This window comes from Dendrobates tinctorius, unplaced genomic scaffold (assembly GCF_039654945.1).
Source record: "Dendrobates tinctorius isolate UK_male_01 unplaced genomic scaffold, ASM3965494v1 ptg000138l, whole genome shotgun sequence".
Classification (NCBI taxonomy): Eukaryota; Metazoa; Chordata; class Amphibia; order Anura; family Dendrobatidae; genus Dendrobates; species Dendrobates tinctorius.
In genome coordinates, this window is record NW_027361806.1 from 22,002,736 (window position 1) to 22,028,831 (window position 26,096).

The 26,096-nt window shown below is 42.9% G+C and overlaps 1 protein-coding gene across 5 annotated transcripts in view; it reads left to right on the forward strand.

The window, feature by feature from the left end:
* Positions 1 to 26,096, forward strand: part of ST6GALNAC3 (ST6 N-acetylgalactosaminide alpha-2,6-sialyltransferase 3) — a 426,930-nt gene that overhangs the window by 19,616 nt on the left and 381,218 nt on the right. The window contains exon 1 of one of the 5 annotated variants that reach the window (XM_073544822.1): positions 11,930 to 18,417. The exons of the other annotated variants lie outside the window; for them this stretch is intronic. The gene's annotated coding sequence lies outside the window, so the exon portion shown is untranslated. Of the gene's footprint in view, positions 1 to 11,929; positions 18,418 to 26,096 lie in introns of those variants that run through there. 5 annotated transcript variants of the gene reach the window in all.

The following is a 26,096-nucleotide window of genomic DNA, read 5'->3' on the forward strand; positions in this document are numbered from 1 at the left end:
TAGTTATATTCTTGTACATAGGGGGCAGTATTATAGTAGTTATATTCTTGTACATAGGAGCAGTATTATAGTAGTTATATTCTTGTACATAGGGGCAGTATTATAGTAGTTATATTCTTGTATATAAGGAGCAGTATTATAGTAGTTATATTCTTGTACATAGGGGCAGTATTATAGTAGTTATTCTTGTACATAGGAGCAGTATTATAGTAATTATATTCTTGTACATAGGGGCAGTATTATAGTAGTTATATTCTTGTACATAGTGGGCAGTATTATAGTAGTTATATTATTGTGCATAGGAGCAGTATTATAGTAGTTATATTCTTGTATATAGGAAGCAGTATTATAGTAGTTATATTCTTGTACATAGGAGCAGTATTATAGTAGTTATATTCTTGTACATAGGGGCAGTATTATAGTAGTTATATTCTTGTACATAGGGGCAATTTTTATTGTAAAAACCAAACAAATACAAATAACATTCCTCCAATAATACAAAACTAAATTCACTTGGATTGTACGTACATTCATTACATATCCAGTTTATACATATCAAATTAACTTAGAGTCCATACTCCTAGTTTGCGGGGAGGAAAAAAAAAAAAAAACACTTTACAAACAGAGCTCATCATGTTCCTACCCAGTGACTCATCCTTCCATATCTTAACATTTCCTAATTTCTCCTAATGATTTTATCTATCTGAGTTTGCACATTATCTGGTTGACAGCGTCACAGATCTGAGTCGGAGTTGTTCTGTTCACCACCGGTCTCCATCTCAGACTCTTCTCGAGTGCCCTCAGGTAAGGGCTTCCGCTTTGGCGGAGGACAGTCCTCTACATCCCTATCACACTCTGCGTCAATTCTTTTAAGGTCATCTTCAAAATCGCCGTCAGACTCAGACAGAACATCAAACCTGTTAGATACGACCATTACACCTGCAGAGCTCTGGAATTTCTTCCCGGCTCCTTGGCCAGTGTCATACCCCTCAGGTTTACGGGAGGCCTTGTCCTTTTTCTTCCTTTTCTGATTATTGCTATACTCTTCAGACACGGATGGTAGCACTGAAGTAATGCCTTCCTGTGACCGCTGCCCCTGAGGTACAACCTCCATACTCCCCTGTTCTCTCTCTGAGCCCTGCTGCTCTGGTGTTAGCTGAGTAGACCCCTGGTGGACCTCTGGTCTGGTCAGTATTTCCCCTGACAGTAAAGCTGCCTCCTCCAGAATCTCTGCCCCTGCCACCAAGTCCTCGTCAGGAAAGTCCTTACAGATATTGTGCCTGGCGTCTGGACAGTCCCTGTGAGGGTGACCGATCTTCCCACAGAGGTTGCACCTGATGTTCTGGCAGTCTGCAGCTAGATGGCCGACCTCCCCACACAGGCTGCACTTCACCACAGTACAGGTATTTGCCAGGTGACCTGCCTTGCCACATTTAAAGCACTTACGAGGCTGCCCAGGATAGAAACACACACCCCTCTCCCTCCCAATAAAGAAGGAGATGGGTAAATGGGCAGTGATGTTATTGCATTGGCGCAGTTTCACCAAAACCCGCCACCCTCCCGTCCAGATACCATCACTGTCTCTGCTTTTGGTGAGGTCAGAGACCAGGTCACAATGCCTCCGGAGCCACACCACAATGTCCTGCGGGGGAACAGACTCATTCCAGAAGATGACATTTACGGTGACAGTATCTGGCTTAGAGATAGGAATAAAACTGAACTTACTCCAGCCCTCCGTGTCTCTAAACTTGGGGAAACTAGACCAGAATCTGTCCAGATCAGACATGAGCTTAAAGCTGACATCATAGCCCTGCCTGTCTGGAAGATTAATCACTGCCAGGATGCTGACTGGCACAAACCCCATCTGGTGGCACAAGAGCTCCCTGATGACAAATCTCCTGTCTGGCAGGTCCTCCTTGGCACCTCTGTGCCGGAAACGCACGATGTTTCTCCGTTTAAACGCCTGGCCTGTATAATTGGTACCAGAGGTAAAGGACGGAGCACCACGACTCCAGGCATTACTGGGGAGACCGTGCGGGGTCACATTGGGTTGACTGACGGGGTGAAGATCTGCAGTAGGAGGGGCAGCCACACCTTGTGTGCTTGAAATTAAAGGGGGGAAATCACAGACATTATCATGCACATTGTTATCATCAGCATCAATGTCATTATCAGACTGTGCAGCGTCCACCAAAGATACTGTGCTCCCACAAGCCCCTGACCCCTCAGATACCACACGGTTATCCCCAGCAACAGAGCCCTGCTGGGCACCATCAGTAATGACCAGCACATGTCCACTGCCCAACTGTTGTGCTTGGCATTCTGAGACTTGTAGTCCCTCTGCTGGAAAGTGCAGTCCATGCTGTTGCTTGGAATCTGCTGCAGGCTGCTGTGCTGGGCATTCTGAGACTTGTGGTACATCTGCTGGAATTTGCATAACATCCTGCTGCTTGGGGTCTGCCGCAGGCTGCTGCGGCTGCAGTATTTGACCCTTTTGGAAGCAGAAACTTGCAGGCTGCAGCACTGGCCGCACCGGCTTCTGGGGCCCACCTGGGACAATGTCTGAGCTGGAACCTGCAGAGTCCTGCTTGTGTGACATAAACAGTTCCTGGTTCCTATAAGTCTCTGCCAGGGGCCCCATCTTCTCTAGGACACAGTCCATGTCCCTCACCACTTTTGCAAGCTGTATACCCAGTGTGTTCAGAGTCTGATCATAAAAGGTGTGATCCCCACCAGGATTAGCAGCCTTTACCTTATAGCCCATGTCTATTTGTTTCTGCAGCAAGTCTTTGTGCTGCTGTAACTCACCGAGCCTCTTGACCAGTCCTGGGATCTCCTCTGCGACCTGAAGCTCAGGTGCACATGGCGTCTCCTCCTGGGATCCTGCTTTCAGCAATGTCCCTGGATGCTTGAAACCAGACGTCTCCTTAACTTTCACCACCGCTGCTTTCGTGGCTCCAGGCTCCACAGCACTTTTACTGCTGCCATCTGACTGCGACCTTGTGCGCCCAGAGCTCGCCATGCTGGCCACCACATGCTTCTGCTGCAGGTTCTCCTGGAGCGTCTGTCTCTCCAGTGAGGTTCTCCTCTGTCTGCTGTGAGTCAGCTGCACACCTGAAATTGGTGATGGCACCTCCTGAGCTGCAGGCTGCTTTCCTCCATTCAGCTTCTCACCAGTAGATTTCTTTAGGATTTCTCCTAGTTGTCCTTCACTCTGCTTGCCTTGGCTGGCCGACTGCTGAACTGGAACTTTCTTACCCACAGCCAGGGCTTTTCCTTGTTCCGTTACTTTATGTACTTTCATAGGTTCATCTTTCTTGTTGCTGCTGCTGCTACTTCCATTCTGAGCTTTCTTTCCCTCAGAAACAACTTTGGGACTTGCATCCGCCTTAGACACAGCTTGAGCGTTACTTCCCAGTGTAGGCCTGGAAGCCTGGGCCTTGCTTGGGGAGTTACCCCGCCCAGGGTGGCCTCCCCCTGGGCTTGCTCCAGACATCAGGAGAGCTACAAACACACAACCTCACAGCTAGGAGGCAGTATTATAGTAGTTATATTCTTGTACATAGGGGCAGTATTATAGTAGTTATATTCTTGTACATAGGAGCAGTATTATAGTAGTTATATTCTTGTACATAGGAGCAGTATTATAGTAGTTATATTCTTGTACATAGGGGGCAGTATTATAGAAGTTATATTCTTGTACATAGGGGGCAGGATTATAGTAGTTATATTCTTGTATATAGGAGCAGTATTATAGTAGTTATATTCTTGTACATGGGGCAGGATTATAGTAGTTATATTCTTGTACATAGAATCATAGAATCGTAGAGTTGGAAGGGACCTCCTGGGCCATCTGGTCCAACCCCCTGCTCAAAGCAGGATTCGCTAAATCATCCCAGTCAGATGTCTGTCCAGCCTCTGTTTGAAGACTTCCATTGAAGGAGAACTCACCACTTCTCGTGGCAGCCTGTTCCACTCATTGATCACTCTAACTGTCAAAAAGTTTTTTCTAATATCTAATCTGTGTCTCCTCCCATTCAGTTTCATCCCATTGCTTCTAGTCTTTCCTTGTGCAAATGAGAATAAAGTTGATCCTTCTACAATGTGACAGCCCTTTAGATATTTGTAGACAGCTATTAAGTCTCCTCTCAGTCTTCTCTTTTGCAAACTAAACATTCCCAAATCCTGCAACCTTTCCTCATAAGACAGGGTTTGCAGACCGGTCACCATTCTGGTCGCTCTTTTCTGAACTTGCTCCAGTTTGTTGATGTCTTTTTTAAAATGTGGTGCCCAAAACTGGACACAATATTCCAGATGAGGTCTGACCAAAGAGGAGTAGAGGGAAATAATGACTTCACGTGATCTAGACTGTATGCTTCTGTTAATACATCCTAGAATTGCATTTGCCTTTTTTGCTGCTGCATCACACTGTTGACTCATATTCAGTCTGTGATCTATTAGTATACCCAAGTCTTTTTCACATGTGCTGTCACTTAGCCCTATTCCTCCCATTCTATATATGCTTTTTTCATTTTTATTGCCCAGATGTAGTACTTTGCATTTCTCCCTGTTAAAAACCATTCTGTTAGTTGCTGCCCACTTCTCCAGTTTATTTAAATCTTTTTGAATCCTCTCTCTCTCTTCTCTAGTATTAGCTATCCCTCCTAGCTTTGTGTCATCAGCAAATTTAATCAGTTTACCCTCAATTCCTTCATCTAAATCGTTGATAAAGATGTTGAACAATACAGGGCCCAGGACAGAGCCCTGTGGTACCCCACTTGAGACATTCTTCCAACTGGATGTGCAGCCATTTACGACCACTCTTTGGGTCCGATCACTAAGCCAGTTATGAATCCACCTAACAGTTGCCTTGTCCATTCCATACTTAGTCATTTTTTCAATAAGGATTGTATGAGAGACTTTGTCAAATGCTTTGCTGAAGTCAAGATATACTATATCTACAGCATTTCCTTGATCCACCCAATCAGTGATACCGTCATAGAAGGAAATTAAGTTAGTCTGACATGACTTATTAGTTAGAAACCCATGCTGACTCTGTTTAATCACTTCATTCTTATCCAGGTATTGACATACATGTTGTTTAATAATTTGTTCAAAGATCTTTCCTGGTATAGAAGTCAGACTCACCGGCCTATAGTTGCCTGGGTCCACCTTCTTCCCCTTTTTGAAGATAGGAACAACATTTGCTCTTCTCCAGTCTTCTGGCACTTCTCCTGTTCTCCAAGAATTTTCAAAGATTATGGAGAGGGGTTCAAAAATTTCTTCTGCTATCTCCTTCAGTACTCTGGGGTGTAATTCATCTGGACCTGGAGACTTGAATTCATTTAGGTTAGCTAAGTGTTTCCTCACTATCTTTCTGTTTATAGATATCCTGGATTCTTCTATTCCCTTAATAGGACAGTGAATAACAGTTGATGTTGCATTTCCTTTCTGAGAGAAAACAGATGCAAAATAGGAATTTAAAAGTTCAGCCTTCTCAACATCCTGTCTTACCATTTCATCATTTTCATCCTGTAAAAATCCTATAGCATCTTTGACTTTTCTTTTACTTTTGACATATCCCCAAAATCCTTTATTATTGCTTTTGACAGCTCTTGCAAGCTTCAGTTCATTTTCAGCTTTAGCTAATCTGATTTGTGCCCTGCAGGTTCTGCAGACAGCATTATATTCTTCTTTAGATATGCCTCCCTCTTTCCATTTTATAAACATTTTTTTCTTCCTTTTTAGCATGTGCTTAAGTTCTGTGTTCATCCATCCTGGTTTCCTTAAATGCTTCCTATTCTTCCCTGTTTTCGGAATTGTTAACAACTGTGCTTTGAGAATTTCATTTTTCAAGATTTCCCATCCTTCCTGGACATTTTTGTCTTTAAGGATATCCAGCCATTGGATCCCTCCAATTCTCTTTCTGAATCCCTTAAAATCTGCCTTTCTGAAATCTAACCTTGACGTCTGAGTCTTCACAGGTCTTCCACCTCTAGTAATCCAAAATTCTAAAATAGCATGGTCGCTACCTCCTAGGGTCCCAGCCACTTTTACCTCCTCAACCATTTCCTCCCTGTTTATAAGGATTAGATCCAAGGTAGCAGTTCCCCCTACATAGGGGGCAGGATTATAGTAGTTATATTCTTGTATATAGGAGCAGTATTATAGTAGTTATATTCTTGTACATAGGGGTAGTATTATAGTAGTTATATTCTTGTACATAGGGGGCAGGATTATAGTAGTTATATTCTTGTACATAGGAGCAGTATTATAGTAGTTATATTCTTGTACATAGGGGCAGTATTATAGTAGTTATATTCTTGTACATAGGAGCAGTATTATAGTAGTTATATTCTTGTACATAGGAGCAGTATTATAGTAGTTATATTCTTGTACATAGGAGCAGTATTATAGTAGTTATATTCTTGTACATAGGAGCAGTGTTATAGTAGTTATATTCTTGTACATAGGAGCAGTGTTATAGTAGTTATATTCTTGTACATAGGAGCAGTGTTATAGTAGTTATATTCTTGTACATAGGGAGCAGTATTATAGTAGTTATATTCTTGTACATAGGGGCAGTATTATAGTAGTTATATTCTTGTATATAGGAGCAGTATTATAGTAGTTATATTCTTGTACATAGGGAGCAGTATTATAGTAGGTATATTCTTGTACATAGGAGCAGTATTATAGTAGTTATATTCTTGTACATAGGGAGCAGTATTATAGTAGTTATATTCTTGTATATAGGAGCAGTATTATAGTAGTTATATTCTTGTATATAGGAGCAGTATTATAGTAGTTATATTCTTGTACATAGGGGCAGTATTATAGTAGTTATATTCTTGTACATAGGGGCAGTATTATAGTAGTTATATTCTTGTACATAGGGAGCAGTATTATAGTAGTTATATTCTTGTATATAGGAGCAGTATTATAGTAGTTATATTCTTGTATATAGGAGCAGTATTATAGTAGGTATATTCTTGTACATAGGAGCAGTATTATAGTAGTTATATTCTTGTACATAGGGGCAGTATTATAGTAGTTATATTCTTGTACATAGGAGGCAGTATTATAGTAGTTATATTCTTGTATATAGGAGCAGTATTATAGTAGTTATATTCTTGTACATAGGGGGCAGTATTATAGTAGTTATATTCTTGTACATAGGGGGCAGTATTATAGTAGTTATATTCTTGTACATAAGGGGCAGTATTATAGTAGTTATATTCTTGCACATAGGGAGCAGTATTATAGTAGTTATATTCTTGTACATAGGGACAGTATTATAGTAGTTATATTCTTGTACATAGGGGGCAGTATTATAGTAGTTATATTCTTGTACATAGGGGCAGTATTATAGTAGTTATATTCTTGCACATAGGGAGCAGTATTATAGTAGTTATATTCTTGTACATAGGAGCAGTATTATAGTAGTTATATTCTTGTACATAGGGGCAGTATTATAGTAGTTATATTCTTGTACATAGGAGCAGTATTATAGTAGTTATATTCTTGTACATAGGAGCAGTATTATAGTAGTTATATTCTTGTATATAGGAGCAGTATTATAGTAGTTATATTGTTGTACATAGGAGCAGTATTATAGTAGTTATATTCTTGTACATAGGGGGCAGTATTATAGTAGTTATATTCTTGTACATAGGGGCAGTATTATAGTAGTTATATTCTTGTACATAGGAGCAGTATTATAGTAGTTATATTCTTGTACATAGGAGCAGTATTATAGTAGTTATATTCTTGTATATAGGAGCAGTATTATAGTAGTTATATTGTTGTACATAGGAGCAGTATTATAGTAGTTATATTCTTGTATAAAGGGGGCCTCTTTTTAAAAGAAAGATTTTGCTTCTCTTTCATGTTCATTCTCTTCTCCTGCTTGAGATGAGATCTTAGCGGTGATGATATATAGGAGGAACGTTATGTATATATGTGGTTTCTCCTGTACACTACTTGACCTCAGTTTCCTTTCCTTCCTGACTTTCCTTCTGTGGATTCCTCTGTTCTATATTCAGTATAATTGTATCCTCGGTGGCTGTGATTTGCTGCGGTATTGTGATTCCAAGCTTAACTTTATATTAAGTGTCTAGAATGGGGCTGAAGTAAATCTACATGTCTACACACAATGCACCGAATACCGATACATCAGGTGAACGTTATGTATATTTGTATTGACCATTAACAGAAGTTTACAGATTATTTACCCTTATTAGGATATTAAGAGCCATCAATGTTCCATAAATGGTCAATGACAACAAACTCCGTCCCGTCCACCCCATTTTGTGTAAAATATCAGGTGAAATTGGCCAATACTGATAATTGCAAAAGAAAATTATTGTTCCAGATTCCACATTTGACATTTTTTTACATCAGTTTCCTTTTTTCATCTTGTGGTGTTCATTGATGTTATTTTTGCACCAAACTCATTCTCTTTAACTTTGCATTTACTCTCATTTGCGACTTTTTAGTGAAAAATGTCAAATGTTCGGCTAAAATAATGAAGACATTTTTGAAACCTTTCATGCAACAAATGTTGAAACTTTTCTAAAAGTTTCAAATGATAAATTCAGGCAAAAACGTCTTGAAATCCTAATCTCCACTTATAGGGGTGAACAAATAAAAAAGTGACGGAAAGACGAATATGGCACAAAGAAAAAAGGAGCAAAACACTGAAAAGTTAACAAGAATCAGGCACGGATGCAATAATGAATCAGGGACATCATGTCTTGAAAACTCCCCTGTTAGAAGCAAAGATCATCCTGAGCCACCTGATTCATGAATATGGGCCGAGTGCAGGATGGTGCATGGGGGGATTATGGATCCCAGACTCCGGACCATTGTAATGGATGACAGCTGCTCGCCCACTTTGAAGTCATTTTATTTCCTCCGTGTGCGGGATGAAAGGGTCTGCACCTGTAAACGTTTACGCCAGAAAGTTTGCCGAATTCTATATGATGACAGACTATTTTATTATCAGTGCAGGTTACCATGGTGACCCGAGACTTATGGGGCAGGGGGATTATGGATTGGGTCCATTCCGGAGTTATTGGCACATTGTAGCTTCTCTGTTTGCTCCTTTCCCATAGTGAACAGACATTTAGGAGTTAAATTCGCAGCAGGCGGACAAGAGTATATCCATATCCTTCTGAAATCTGTCTGTGCCCCCCGGGGGTCCGGCATATGACGACATTCAGGGGGATGTGAAGTAAATCGCTTCACATTGAAAACTTCTGAAACTTTCTGATTTACTTTGGGCCCCGAGTCATCAGGTCGTTGTCATCAGTTTTCTGGCATAAAACTACTTGAAACGTTGCAAAATTTTAGCACAAAGTAATGTTGGTGAATCGGGGTCTTTACCATTCACTTCTTCACTATTTTCTAGGCCTCTGCTTGCTGTAAATGAATGGGTTTTTAGCTGAGTCATTAATGACTCCGAATATTTCAAGGAATATCCAGTTTATTGTTAGACATAAAAACACAACGCGTTTCGGCTATACATAAAATTAGCCTTCATCAGGTAAAATCATATATATCTTTAAAAGACGCATTTATATAGGGGAAAAAAAGAGGAGAAAATAAAAAGTTCCACCCTTCAATCAATTATCGATTAAAAACGCGTGCACACCTCTCCAAACTGTTGGGACTGCATAAGTACGATAAAGATATAAGACCCCGTCACACTAAGTGTGTGTGACGGGGATCAGCGACCAGCCCCCCTGCCGGTTATCGCTGATCGTGCTCGAGCGGCCTGGGCCGTTTTTCGATCGCTGGTCTCCTGCTGCCCAGCACGCATCGCTGCGTGTGACAGCGAGAGTCCAGCGATCAGCCTAACGATGTCCAGCGATCCCATCATGTCGGATCGTTGGTGGGATCGCTGGGACATCGTTTAGTGTGACGGGGCCTATAGGGAATATGAATGCATGAGTTGTAGTCCCGACCGATACTAGTTAATCTGATGGTCCCTAGTGATGAAACTAATAAAATGAAATTATCTACGGGTTGGAAAAATAGTTTTGACTCATCAGAGATATATACAAATTATTTAATATTGATGCTAAAAGATAAGTAACCTTACTAATTTTATTAATTTTAAACATGGAAGAAGTATATATATATATTTATATATTCTTTTTATCTTTTATAATCATTTCCCTGTTTGAGCACGGGGATTCTGCAATCTTCTTAAAGAAATGGGAATTATAAGAAAGGAGAAAAAGAAAAAAAGGGGAGAAGGGGGAAGGATAAAGGAGGGAAAAAGAGAGAAGAAAAAGGAGGAAAAAAACCCCCCAAAAACACATAGAAAATGGGTTGGGTTTTTTTATTAGATTCCAAGTAATATAGATTCCACCTACAATTAGCCTCCCAACAGTTTGGAGAGGTGTGCATGTGTTTTTAATCGATGATAATTGATTGAAGGGTGGAACTTTTTTTTTTTTCCCCTATATAAATGCGTCTTTTAAAGATATATATGATTTTACCTGATGCTAATTTTATGTATAGCTGAAACGCGTTGTGTTTTTATGTCCAACAATAAACTGGATATTCCTTGAAATATTCGGAGTAATTAATGAATCAGCCGGAAGCGCTCCTTGACAAACTGGAAATCCTTTTCTGTAAATGAATGGGGACATTCATGTAAAGTCCAAATATATCAGGGTCACAAATCTCTCCAGCTACAATGTATCAAAAGTGGAAAATGTATCATTATGGAGACTTGATCCAATGGAAGCAAATCCTCAGCTGTGAACGGTGCTAGGAAAGCTGTAAAACGCTATTATGTTTACTATCGGAGACGGGTGAACCACGAACATAAGTTGATAAAATCATAACGAACTGTCCAAAAAAAAAAAAAATAAAAAAATAATAATTATAAATAATCACTCACTCCAATATGGCACAAAAAACAAAGCTCAAGAAGAGACAAGACCTCCTAGAGTTACCTGAAAAGGCCAGGATGGCTTGGACTGTAAGGGGTTAATAGGGTGGTAGAGGCTCAGTGTATACAGGGCCATCATTGCGTTCTATGTGTTTGCAGTATGCAGATAGCGCTCCCTAGTGGTCACTGCAGATACAACTTTAGCATTTAAATATGATAGCATGAAGAATGATCATAACTCACCTTTTAAATCGCTCCTCGTTCCAACACCGCCGCTCTGGGGTCCATGATAATCCGGCTGCGATAACATCACATATATCATTCACACGACTGCTGCAGACAAACACCTGCCTATTTGTTCACATGATTTACAGCCATACACCCAGCACAATGCCCTGAGGGCGTAGACATTTTTTGTGTGTTTTTTTTTGCTCCCTTTCTTCTATGGCCGGTCTCACACGTCCAGATAATTCTGGTACCGCAGCTATCTGTGTCCGTGTGGACACGTGGTACCTCAGTGTGGCACACCTGTGGCAACCGTGTGCCGCACGTAAGCCACATCAGGACCACATGGACGGCGCCAGGAAGAAGCGCTACAGTAAAAGCACTGCTCCCGGCGGCCGGTGCTGACCGCGGCTGTCATTCTTCTCTCCTGCTCTGCCGGCAACAGTGAGCAGGAGAGAAAGAATGAATGAAAACCCGACGTGGGGTCCACCTCAGCTTATGAACCATCCAGACGAGGCTGCAGCTTTAGTCAGGTTGGTTGTCAAAAATTGGGGGGACCCCGCGCGTTTTTTAAAATTATTTAAAAAATTAAAAAAAAATCGTGGGGACCCCTCTATTCTTGAGAACCAACCTTGCTGAAGCTGACAGCTGAGGGATGCAGCCCCCAGCTGTAAGTTTCGTCTGGTTGGTTCACAAACTGAGGTGGACCCCACGTCGGGTTTTCATTCATTCTGCTTTCCTGCTCGCTGTTGCCAGCAGAGCAGGAGAGAAGAATGACAGCCGCGGTCAGCACCGGCCGCCGGGAACAGCGGCATACAGTAGCGCTTCTTCCCCGGCGGCCATCCGTGAGCACGGAGGACAGTGTGAACTGTTGTCCGTGTGCACGTGTTCAGCATTTTTGCGGACCGTGCGCTCCCACGAACACTGACCGTGTGTCCGTGAAAACACGCTGATGTGCAGAGACACATTCATTAGAATGTGTCTACGTGTGTCCGTGTCTCCGGTACGTGAGAAAACTGTCACTACTCGTACCGGAGCCACCGACGTGTGAAACCGGCCTAAGAGACGGTTTGAATTTTCCAGTCAACATCACTTATTTTTTGCAAAAAGAGTTCCCGTTTTTAATGACATACTGTAATTCAATTTACTACATAATGCGCTAACAAAATTGCCAATTGGGGTGAAGATATGAAAACAGTGAAACTTTGTAATCATACAGTGGTTTTTGGGTGGAAATTGACTGCTACAAGTCAGAAAAGTTCTGGTATGAAGATTTTTTTAGGTATTTTTCCTTTATTTTATTATTATTATTATTGTGCATTTATATAGCACCATTTATTCCATGGCGCTTTACATGTGAAAAGGGGAAATATAGACAAGTGTAATATATACAAGAGTAATATACAAGTGTAAGACAAGGGACACACAAGTACATAAGGAGAGGGGACCCTGCCCGCAAGGGCTCACAGTCTACAGGGATGGGAGAGGATACACTGGGAGAGGGTAGAGCTGGTCATGCGGCGGTTCAGTAGACCGAGGATCATTGCAGGCTGTAGGCTTGTCGGAACAGGTGGGTCTTCAGGTTCTTCTTGAAGGTTTCCGTTGATGGTGAGAGTCTGATGTGTTGCGGCAGAGAGTTCCAGAGTATGGGGGAAGCACGGGAGAAGTCTTGTATGTGGTGGTGGGAAGAAGAGATAAGGGGAGAGTAGAGAAGGAGATCTTGGGACGATCGAAGGTTGCGTGCGGGTAGGTACCTAGAGACCATGTCACAGATGTATGGAGGAGACAGGTTGTGGATGGCTTTGTATGTCATGGTTAGGGTTTTGAATTGGATCCTCTGGGCAATAGGAAGCCAGTGAAGGGCCTGGCATAGGGGGGAGGCTGGGGAATAGCGGGAAGACAGGTGGATTTAGTCGGGCAGGAGAGTGTAGGATGGACTGGAGCGGTGCCAGAGTGCTAGAGGGGAGGCCAGAGAGTAGGAGGTTGCAGTAGTCAAGGCGGGAGATGATAAGAGCATGCACTAGTGTTTTTGTGGTTTCTTGGTTGAGGAATGAGCGGATCCGGGAAATATTTTTGAGTTTGAGGCAGCAGGAGGAGGCGAGGGCTTGGATGTGTGGTTTGAAAGAGAGCGCAGAGTCGAGGATCACCCCAAGGCATCGGGCATGCGGGACTGGGGAAAGAGAGCAGCCGTTGACATTGATGGATAGGTCTGGTGGAGGGGTAGAGTGAGATGGGGAAAGATGATGAATTCTGTTTTGTCCATGTTCAGTTTGAGAAAGCGACAAGAAAAGAAGGCTGATATAGCAGACAGACATTGTGGGATGTCAGTCAGTAAGGAGGCGAGGTCGGGTGCAGATAGGTAGATCTGCGTGTCATCGGCATAGAGGTGATACTGCAAACCGTGGGATTCTATGAGCTGTCCCAAGCCGAAGGTGTAGATGGAGAATAGTAGGGGTCCTAGGACAGAGCCTTGGGGAACACCGACAGACAGGGGGCGCGGTGAGGAGGTGGTGTGTGAGAGGGAGACAGTGAATGTACGGTCCGTTAGGTATGATGAGATCCAGGATAGGGCCAGGTCTGTGATGCCAAGAGATGAGAGTCTGTAGCAGGAGGGAATGGTCTATGGTGTCGAAGGCAGAGGACAGGTCCAGGAGAAGGAGGACAGAGTAGTGTCGCTTGCTCTTGGCGGTTAGTAAGTCGTTAGTGACTTTAGTTAGGGCAGATAAAGTTAGGGCTTTAAAGACTTGCGTCACCATTTTCCGAGCGCCATAACTTTCTTATTTGTCTGGTGTCGGAGCTGTCTGACCGTCTCTTTTCCAGGAAGAGCAGTAGTTTTTATTACTACTATTTGCGGATGATTATATATGAGTTGTGATCTCATTTTTTTCCATTTTTTGAGGGTTGTATAAGTGGCCAAAAACCAATGTCACTTGTTTTCAGCATTTACCATATGGGGGTATATAGTAAGATGTTCTATTAGTTTGAAGAGTTTTGGATGCAGTGATACAAAATGTTTATTTTTTTTCAGAAATGGGAGTTATTTGAAACTTTTGGGTTTTTTTTATACTTTTTGTATGATTTTTTTTTTTTTTAACGGTCTCTAGGGGACTTGATCCTGCAGATGTGGCTCCAATTGCAGCGGGTTTGGGCTGTTTTATATCACAGCTCCTGAGCCCCTCATACATTTACGACGGACGTCACCAAGGGGTTAAATCTTAAATGGGATGTTTATCACTTACTATACACTGGATTTCCGGAGGAAAAAAAGATTCACGTTTCTGCACCAGACGCGTTTGATCAACCATACTGCGCTTCTTGAACAATAGAAAGAAGCAGCCCGGACTTTGTAGGAGCAGCGCAGCCCAAAAGGTTTAGACCCGGTTCCACATTGGCGTTTTGTTGCGCAGCGTTTGCTCCACATACATGCGTCATGTGCCCCTATCTTTAACATGGGGGGTGCATGGTCTTGCATTTCCACGCGTTCGTATGCGTTTTTGTGCGCATGCATTTTTTTAGTCGTGTGCGCCTTTGCGCTCGAGACGCAACATGTTGCATTTTTTTGTCAAAAAACGCATGCGCACGGAATTCGACAAAATAATGCATTACATTCTATGGGAACACAGGCATGCGCATGGACATGCGTTCATCTGCGTTTTCGTGAGCATGCGTTTTAGCCGTAAAAATGTGTAGACACTTGTTTTAACCCCTAAAGAACGTATGCGCATAAAAAAAACGCATGCAAAAACACATGATGCGTTTTTTGCATGCGTTTCTATTGCGCACGATGCGCTTCTCGCAAAAGCGCTAATGTGAAACCGGCATTACTGACAATTAGAGCAGAAATCAAATGAGATTAAAAACCGAGCACAATGGTGCTGAATGTAGCAGAGCCGTGCGGTGACGCTCTCCTCCTCTTCTTTCCTCCTGTCTCTTTTTGCTCTGTTATATCACAAGACAGGGAGATTCTTGCTTTTTTCTGGGAAAGCTGCCATAATGATCCGCTCCCCGGGATCATATATAAAGTGACTCCACAATGGAATTTATTTTCTGGATTTTCCCTCTTTATAGAAATTCTGATGCCTTCAGCCCCTGCTGATATTGGCAATCTGATACCACACATGAAAAAAATATTACGGAAGAAAAACACGTCCCGATCAGAGAATCAGCTTTACCTGCCTGACTCTACACAATGGGAAATGGACACCCGGAAATGTTAGTGCATTTTTTAGTGTCAGTGTCGTTCCTCCCGAAGGCTTTTCTTGGGGACAGCTAAATAAGTGACCCTTAACATTGTAAGGGTATGTGCACACGTTGCAGATTTTTCCGTGCAGAATCTGCAGGTAAAATGACCTGCGTTTTTACAGCGGATTTTCTGCGGGATTTCGCCTGCGGATTCCTAGAATGGAATAGGTGTAAAAACGCTGCGGAATCCGCACAAAGAATTGACATGCTGCGGAAAATAAACCGCTGCGTTTGTGCGCGGAATGTTCCGCAGCATGTGCACAGCGGCTTTTGTTTTCCATAGGATAACATGGAACTGTACATCGCATGGAAAACCGCTGCGGATCCGCAGGGTCAAATCTGCTGCGGATCCGCAGACTAATCCGCATCGTGTGCACATACCCTAAAAGTGAAATAACAGTAAAAACCGCTGCAGGGAATGTGCACGGGGTCAGATTTGTTGCAGTTAATTCATAGTTAGTGCTGCCCAGGATCCAAAGGGAAATCATTAAAAAAAAAAAAAAATCTGCAGAAAATTATTCTGATCTTGGTGCAAATGTTCCCACAAAAGATTTAAATGGCTGATTTGCAAAAAAAAAAAAAATTCCATTCACCCTTTTTTGCGCCCCTGGTAACGCTAATGTGATCCCCCGCCACTGATTGGATGCCAGGGTGCAGAGACCGTTGAGGCCGAAGTTGAGGTTACTGGTTTCTTTCTCATTTTGGACTCCCTTTATACCTTACGAGTGTCCACATGTGCAGACTCTGCAAAGTTGCATTCACAGGTGCGCAAAAAAGTCAGCACGAAAATCAGAGCCCGCTGCGGTTTTTCCAGACTGCAGCCTGATTTTTGGCGGATTTTCGCCCCGTGCAATGCTTTGTAATTCAGTGGGTTGGAATCCACGGTCAAATCAGCATCAAAATTCTGCAGGCAGCACACAACGATTCGGATGATCATTTGCTGGAAGTGACGTGTTGTGGGTTTTGCCCCCAAATTTCCGCAGCATAATGATGAGATTTGTCTGTTTCTCATTTACTTTGCGGTACATGTGAATGTGTCCCAACCGTCCTGTCTGCTTTCCTAGCAATTTCCAGTTTTCTGTATTTCTTACTTTAGTTGTGTAGGAAGCAAAACCTTAAAGAAAAAGACCATCTAATGCAGATACATCATAAATAAGATGTAGCATTACACTGGCGATAAACCGAGCCCTGAGACTTTCCCGTAGTGCGGCCCAGAATAGGGAGCATGCTCCAGCCTGCAGTAATCGCTGTATGCTCCAGGGGGCAGCAGAGCTCCATGCTGTGGCGATCCCTGCTCATCCCTCATGGGGGCGCTGTTATTTTATGCTTAGCTCCTCTGTCCCTGTTCTGCTGTTTTTTTCTGAACAGATTCTGTGAATCGGGAATATTTGCGCGGTTTGTATGCCGGTGTGGCTGCAAAAGGCAGAAACCGAGATTTTATTGTGTAGTGTGAGTGGAGCAGGATGGAGAAACAGAGGATTTGTGGCAGCGTGCGATGATGATAGAGACTCTGCTCAGTCCTCTGCACTGGGGTACGCAGGTTGTCATAGGAAAGGAAATATCCACAAAATAAGGAAATATTTGGTAAAAAAAATAAAATTAAATTAAAATTTTTATTAGCTTTTTTTACCAATTGCCCATTGACCTGATGTAAACATGTACTTAGGGCAAGTGCTTAAGTGGCAACTGCTGAGTATACTGTAGTTCTCATCAGAAGCAGCAAAACTGTGGGCAGGGAGTAGATGAGATATTTGGTGCCACCTGAGATATTCAGATCCCCCTGGCATGTTCAGCTCCTCTCTTCTCTCCTGTAGACACGGACTGTCTTATAACACCCAAATTCATATGTAAAGTCCCTATAATAGGCTCTATAATTACTTGGCTGAAAATCCCTCTGATAACACTTCTAGTCAGTGCCTTCCTACAGGCAGTGTTGTCATAGGGAATCATACCAGCCCCATTGATAAGCTCACACACCATCACTGACCAGTAGGATTTGCGCGTTGACACGTTTCACGATTTTGATTGATGTTGATAAGGAGAAATGTAGTAAAACTGGCGCAAACCAGTGATCGGCGAGATTTAATTTATCGAAGACCCCTGAAGGCTCGGAGTGGGCTGTTTCTGGGGGTACATGCTCCATTTCTCGCTGGGTTTGATCTTCCCCTGTGACGATCAGGGCATGCGGGGAGTTGAAGTTGTGCATCAGCCAGACTGATACAGCCTTTGTATCGCAATCTGTACATGAAAGGGTTAATTCTCTGCATTATGTAGAGCGCTGCTATTCAGTGACAGCAAGCGCCATATGACCTGTGCGATCAGCGGTGTCGCTGCGTGTGGCCTCTAGGGGACGCTGTGGTGCTGTATGACTTTCCATACAGGTCTGGGTGTGATATACAACCATGTGCAGGGTGTAGCCGGCCACACGGCACCTCGGGTCATTGGCCGGGGCACCGTGTGCCGCCATATGGTGCTTCATGCAACAATGGAGGAAAACCTTTAGAATGCGGCTTGTAGTGAAACACAAAGTGGCAGAAAGAAGCTCAGTGTGAAGTTGGCTCTATACCAAGGAAGACGCAGAGAAGCCCACAGCTGCCCTAATATCACAGGTGCTATGGAGCTATAATGCCGCCACATGCAGCAGAATTACCAAGATTTTGAAGAATCTAATCAAGAAATTAAAAGGGGTTTTCCACAAACAAGTTAATTTTCTCGGGCCTGACATTGTGGAAGAAAACAAGCAATACTCACCTCTTGAGCCGGCGCTGCTCCTCTGCCCTTCATAGTCGCTCCCAACCGGTCTCCTGACATCATATGACCGCTGCAGCCCATCATCAGCCACTGATCGTTTGCAGCCATCACATTCTGGCCAAACAAGAAGAAGCTGGTCAGACAGAATCTGAAAGTCTGCAGCAGATGTTGATGTTAGCGGGGACAGGTATGGGCGCCTCGGCTTTCTTCCAACCATTGAAAAGCAGCAAAGAAAGACCCCCAAAAGCCGACTGTCAGAGATCACCTGCCCAAGACCCTTTCTGTATGGAGCGGTAGGTTATATTCACATATGAAATGTGTTTGCTTTCCATGAAAACATCCCACTGTCCGTGATCTCATCCTTTGTCCTCTCCGCCCGCTCAAGTCTATGGGAGCGCAATAAAAATCGGATGCAAAAAAGTAACAAATCAATTACATGAAAAGGGAACAAATGTGGGAGAAAAAAGAAAAAACTCAAAAACAGCAAATTGTAAAGAGAACCATTCAGAGGCTGCTGGTTACAAAAGTAAAGTTGTGATACATTGTGACGCGCCGTGTGATGTTGTGATACATTGTGACGCGCCGTGTGAAGTTGTGATACATTGTGACGCGCCGTGTGAAGTTGTGATACATTGTGACGCGCCGTGTGAAGTTGTGATACATTGTGACGCGCCGTGTGAAGTTGTGATACATTGTGACGCGCCGTGTGAAGTTGTGATACATTGTGACGCGCCGTGTGAAGTTGTGATACATTGTGACGCGCCGTGTGATGTTGTGATACATTGTGACGCGCCGTGTGATGTTGTGATACATTGTGACGCGCCGTGTGATGTTGTGATACATTGTGACGCGCCGTGTGAAGTTGTGATACATTGTGACGCGCCGTGTGAAGTTGTGATACATTGTGACACGCCGTGTGATGTTGTGATACATTGTGACGCGCCGTGTGAAGTTGTGATACATTGTGACACGCCGTGTGATGTTGTGATACATTGTGACGCGCCGTGTGATGTTGTGATACATTGTGACGCGCCGTGTGATGTTGTGATACATTGTGACGCGCCGTGTGAAGTTGTGATACATTGTGACGCGCCGTGTGAAGTTGTGATACATTGTGACGCGCCGTGTGAAGTTGTGATACATTGTGACGCGCCGTGTGATGTTGTGATACATTGTGACGCGCCGTGTGAAGTTGTGATACATTGTGACGCGCCGTGTGAAGTTGTGATACATTGTGACGCGCCGTGTGATGTTGTGATACATTGTGACGCGCCGTGTGAAGTTGTGATACATTGTGACGCGCCGTGTGAAGTTGTGATACATTGTGACGCGCCGTGTGATGTTGTGATACATTGTGACGCGCCGTGTGATGTTGTGATACATTGTGACGCGCCGTGTGAAGTTGTGATACATTGTGACGCGCCGTGTGAAGTTGTGATACATTGTGACGCGCCGTGTGATGTTGTGATACATTGTGACGCGCCGTGTGATGTTGTGATACATTGTGACGCGCCGTGTGAAGTTGTGATACATTGTGACGCGCCGTGTGATGTTGTGATACATTGTGACGCGCCGTGTGATGTTGTGATACATTGTGACGCGCCGTGTGATGTTGTGATACATTGTGACGCGCCGTGTGAAGTTGTGATACATTGTGACGCGCCGTGTGAAGTTGTGATACATTGTGACGCGCCGTGTGATGTTGTGATACATTGTGACGCGCCGTGTGAAGTTGTGATACATTGTGACGCGCCGTGTGATGTTGTGATACATTGTGACGCGCCGTGTGATGTTGTGATACATTGTGACGCGCCGTGTGAAGTTGTGATACATTGTGACGCGCCGTGTGAAGTTGTGATACATTGTGACGCGCCGTGTGATGTTGTGATACATTGTGACGCGCCGTGTGATGTTGTGATACATTGTGACGCGCCGTGTGAAGTTGTGATACATTGTGACGCGCCGTGTGAAGTTGTGATACATTGTGACGCGCCGTGTGATGTTGTGATACATTGTGACGCGCCGTGTGAAGTTGTGATACATTGTGACGCGCCGTGTGAAGTTGTGATACATTGTGACGCGCCGTGTGATGTTGTGATACATTGTGACGCGCCGTGTGATGTTGTGATACATTGTGACGCGCCGTGTGAAGTTGTGATACATTGTGACGCGCCGTGTGAAGTTGTGATACATTGTGACGCGCCGTGTGATGTTGTGATACATTGTGACGCGCCGTGTGATGTTGTGATACATTGTGACGCGCCGTGTGAAGTTGTGATACATTGTGACGCGCCGTGTGAAGTTGTGATACATTGTGACGCGCCGTGTGATGTTGTGATACATTGTGACCCGCCCTGTGATGTTGTGATACATTGTGACGCGCCGTGTGAAGTTGTGATACATTGTAACCCGCCCTGTGATGTTGTGATACATTGTAACCCGCCCTGTGATGTTGTGATACATTGTAACCCGCCCTGTGATGTTGTGATACATTGTAACGCGCCGTGTGAACAGAGCACAGTCAGGTTTTCAGCTTCTGGATATGAACGAGAATGATTGCTCTCACTGACAACTAACAAAGATCAATTGTTACACAAAGTCGCAGAAAGTTTTGTAGCTATAGATATAAAGCGCTAATAACACCGGGCGCGAACTTGCGCCAAAAAGCATCATCTCCAATCTGAGTCCTGGTGGCAACCTTGACCCGTGACTCGCTTGCCCGTGCCCCTCGCGCAGCCTTTCCTCTGCCCATAATGTTGAATTTAAAACAAAAGACCGTCGCCTCCGTCTGTCACACGGAAATGTTAAACGCCGAAGATTTAACGGCGGAAGATGCTGCTGCGCCTTAAAGCCCCTAAATTATCAGAGGAAATTGAGAACGTCTTTTATTGCTGACAGCAGAGATTTACAAATGTTTTTGAGCGCGTTCATCACGATGCCGATGATTTATCACAGGAGATGAGACATCACAGTTATTATTTAGTCTGATGCCAGGATTTCTGTGAGTTTTAATTATACACGGAGCGAGCGGGGCACGGCGGGCCGCGGGATTAATGTCATTTCTAGATTTCTTGCCTTTTTATTATAAAATTAAATGATGTGTCCAGATTATGGAGATATTTCAAAATAATTTTTCTGGAATTATGCACTAATAGTAAAAATCAAATGACATAAATCAATAGTGCAGACAAATATAAGAAACTTTAATGTATCTTATCAGAGAAATCTGCTTCTTTCCTCACTTATGAGCCACGTCTTCTCTCCTGCCTTCTTATCTCCTCGTTCACTCAGAAAGTCATCTTAAAATACTCCTTGCTCAATCTTCCATCTTACGGAGATTACAGCCGACAATTGTAGTGTATAAGGACATGAAAGAGACACAGGTGCTCAGATCCTGTTTTAGTTTTCTAATAAACATTTATCTCACCCCAGAGCTGGATTCACAGCTATATTGCTTAATATTGCTGAATATACTCTCTGCTCTGGGTCCTCCATGCTGAAGGTCACTTCATGATGTCACTTTCTAGTCAGTGTGAATCTCTTCCCATACCTAGACTCACAGCTACAATTCTTTGTATTGCTGTAATATACTGCATGATACAGCTTTTTAGTAAGTGTTTTATCTTATTACAGATACTCTGGTCAGTATTGCTGTATAGTGTTCTCCATGCTGTTGCTGTTTTTTTAGTAAGTATTTTATCTCACCCCAGCGCTGGATTCACAAATACTCTTCTCGGAACTGCCGTACAATGTCTTATATGATGTCGCTGCTTTCCAGTAAGTGTTTACCTCACTCCACAGCTGCTAGTCTGCTCAATACTTAGAATAGAGACCTCAGTGCTACTTTTTTAAAAATAAATGTTTATCTCACCCCAGAGCTAGATCCACAGCTACTCTTTTCAGAATTTATGTGTAATGAGTTCGGTGCTGCTTTTCCTTTCTACTGGGCGTTTATCTTATGCCCAGAGCTGAATTCACAGGACACTGCTCAGTACCTTCCATGCTGCTGCTTCTGAGCATGTGCTACACATAGAGACAGGTGAGCAGTAATCCCTTATGACTGTGCGTTCAGTGTATAGGAGTCATCAAAACAGATTGCAAAAGAGATTTTTCAGACAAGGCTTTCACTTCTATCTGCAAAAGGGTAAATGAAAGGGGATGGCCACTTAATAAATATTTGCTAAAAGGACCTAAAGTGTTTGTGGTAGCATATATATCTGTAAATATCCTCATATTCCTCCCCAGCTGCTAAGAAGAGGGGTCCTACATAGCTGCTCTTATATGTAAACATTGCAGACGGCGGTCCTCACAGCCATAGGAACCAGTATGGAGGCAGTCACATCATTGTCAGGCACTTCTTGGGGCTAGAGGGCAGTTACTATCAAGTAAGAATGGATACAATGAATGTCATCCTATCTTCTGGCCAAGTGAAATTGACTTCAATAGTCACCTTGTAATTCTTAATTTCGCCTGCGGAGGCACTGCAGGAAAACATAGCGCCTACTTCTAGGTTCTCATGTAGATTGATACTGATCCCTGGGGATCCCAGCTGTAAGAGCCTCTATTTTTTTGGAGATCCTTCCAAAATGTCATGGCTCTAAACTTCGTTCCATCCATTCTTCAGTAACTGTTTAGTTCATTCTGTCTACCCTGCTGTAAATCAATATGACATTAAACGATGATCGCCATCTACTGCGGCGAGACCCAGGACTTTCATCGGGGCACACGGACTCCGGGCAGGTCAGGGCCGATAGGATTAGCTAAGTTTGTGGCATTTGATACCTGGCACAGAATGACGGTGACCTCGCAATTGGCCGGGATTATTTCCCATTATCTGCAGTTTTACAGCGGCAGCGTTTAACGCTTTGGACCTTCTGGCGACGAGCGGTAAAGATGTCTGATAATCGCGTCCCCACAGTTTATAGATAAAACCTTCTGCTTGGGGCTTTTAAAACCTATTAAAAAAAAAAAAAGTCTCTGCTTCAAAAAAGGCAGAAGAAAGCGATGTGTTTGTAAAAAAATATTTAAGAGCATCTTTTATTGTCATTGATGTTCGGAATCTTCTTTCCTAAAGCCGACGGATATTAATTCAGAATCTATTGCAGGTGTCAAATCCTATTCCACTTGAAGGAGGCCGGGTGGGCGAGTCGCTTTAATCTCCGGCGGGCGGCCGCAGCGCATCCTGGGAAACTTCAGCCCAACTTTCTTCATCTCGTTTTCATATGCAAATGAGATCTAGGGAGCGCGGCGTGGAGGAGTCTGGATCTGTCGTCACTCCCGGCTTTCATGTCATAAAAGGGAATTTATCAGGTTTTTTTTTTTCTATAATGTGAGAACTTGATGGATAATCAGAAATTAGCAATTTACATCTGGCACATCTGCGCGTGGCGAATCAAAGCAATGACGGAAGTTGGGAAGTGTGAAAGGAAGAATAAATGAGGATTCCGATAATCCGGAGTGTGGCATAGTCTGAACCATTGGAAGTTACATTGTCCTTGTAAAGATCCGGCCAGGATGATCTTATTACTAAACTAGCGATACAAGAATAAAAATAACGCCTGTCTTATATATTAGCCTGGAAGAGCATTGTGGGCGTGGCGATGCACCCGCAGTACATGGACACACCTCCTATGCACTTCCTGTGTCAACATTTATTAAGTGAAACATTCTGACAAATTCCCTTTAAAAGATTTATACCATGTTTGTAAATCATCCCATATCCATAATGATGTCTGACCAGGAGTACTCCCACTGATCCTGAGATCATCTCTTACCCAATAAATGGAACAAAGAGGCGCATATTCAATCGAAACAGAGATTGGTGGTGATCCCAGAGTTCGGCCCCCAAATCCCTTTAAGGGGTAACTGTACGTTCAAGTATCTTTTGAGACTAAACCGTCCTGTGTGTGTACATGAGTATTAATGCCATTTCTGGCCATTATATGACATGTATCCTGCATTTTTCACGAGTTTCCTCTCTGAAGGCGTAATTTCTTAATTTGCAATTGACTCTTAGCTAGTGGGGAGAAACAAGCTGTTATCATGTCTCCCATACACAGACATAAGGGATTCCTGCCCTCCTGTCTCTATGTAGCACACATTCTGAACTAGCCGCAGCATGGAATATATTATACAGCAGTACCAAGCAGTGTAACTGTGAATCCATCTCTTGTTAGAAAGCTCAGCACAATTTTTCTGTGTCTCCCTCTCCTTGTTTTCTCACTCTGCTCCTCACTTCTCCATAGAATATAATATGAGATGCAATCTGACATGAATGTGAGATCGCAGTCTGTCTTGGACAAGAAGGATTTAAGCTGGTTTTATTCTGAGTGAATAGTGAGTTCTGGAGACAGGAGAAGAAGTGGCGAAATAAGCAGATTTCTCTGATTAAAAAGTTTCTTATATATTTGTATTTTAAGAGCCATAACTATATTATTTTATAAAATCACCGTATAAAGGCTTTTCATTTTTAATTCAACTTTTAACCCATTAAGTTAATTTTGTTCTACACGTTGTTACAAAAGTACAAAGTGCGTATTGTTATGGTAAAATATTAAAAACTAATGTGAAAAGTAGCTTAGAAAACGATGTTGGCTGGAATTTGATGGAGAATGATGAATAACGCACAGAAAACACTATTTTCTCATTTCAATTCTTTTGCGTTTTCTTGGACCGGCCGATGTTGTTTTCTAGTCAAATTTTTTTGTGCTTTCTTAAAAAATGGCGTGTAAGTGCGTCTTGAATTTTTCTTTCTCCCCCCCCCCCCCATAATTTGTTACTAACATAATATTGTACGGTCGATGAGCTGATGGCTCTTTTTTGTCTGTGGAAAGACTGAATGTTTGCCCTGACATGATGATCGGTTTTACATATCCATTAACTTTTAATTCAACCCAAACTTGCAGGCTCTTTACAAATGGGTCACACATCACTGGCGGTATTGTCAGCAGCCCGGTGTATAGCAGGCGGGAGCTGATTTATACCTTATACAAACCCAAACACAATTACCCTTAAATGTCATCTCCACTATTAAAGGAGAGGCCGAGTCGCATGAATAAAGTTTAATCTTGGTGTAAGGATAAGTAATGTAATGTATGTACACAGTGACTGCACCAGCAGAATAGTGAGTGCAGCTCTGGGGTATAATACAGGATGTAACTCAGGATCAGTAATGTAATGTATGAACACAGTGACTGCACCAGCAGAATAGTGAGTGCAGCTCTGGGGTATAATACAGGATGTAACTCAGGATCAGTAATGTAATGTATGAACACAGTGACTGCACCAGCAGAATAGTGAGTGCAGCTCTGGGGTATAAAACAGGATGTAACTCAGGATCAGTAATGTAATGTATGTACACAGTGACTGCACCAGCAGAATAGTGAATGCAGCTCTAGGGTATAATGCAGGATGTAACTCAGGATCAGTAATGTATGTACACAGTGACTGCACCAGCAGAATAGTGAGTGCAGCTCTGGAGTATAATACAGGATGTAACTCATAATCAGTAATGTAATGTATGTGCACAGTGACTGCACCAGCAGAATAATGAGTGCAGCTCTGTTGTACAATATAGAATATAACAGCTTGGGCTCGGTGTTAGATAATTATTTACAAATTTAGTCAGCATTTTACACCGATCACACATATAATATATTTTATATATATATGTTTTAGGTGCTCTCTCAAAACACATTTGCTCAGAGCGGCCTATAACTTTCACTAATCAAAGTCATTCTATGTGTAAGTGTGCATGTGTAGCCCATTCACTATCTCCATCCATCCCTCACTCCCTCAAGATGGCTGGACCATCAATGTAAATACACACCTGTCCTCTGTATCTCCCCCACCACATTGTAGATTGTAAGCTCTCATGAGCAAGGTCGTCTTATTTTGCTTTAATTATTGTATTGTTAACGTTGTTACTTATGACTTGTGTCTTGAAACTGTTAAACTGTAAAGCGCTGCGTAA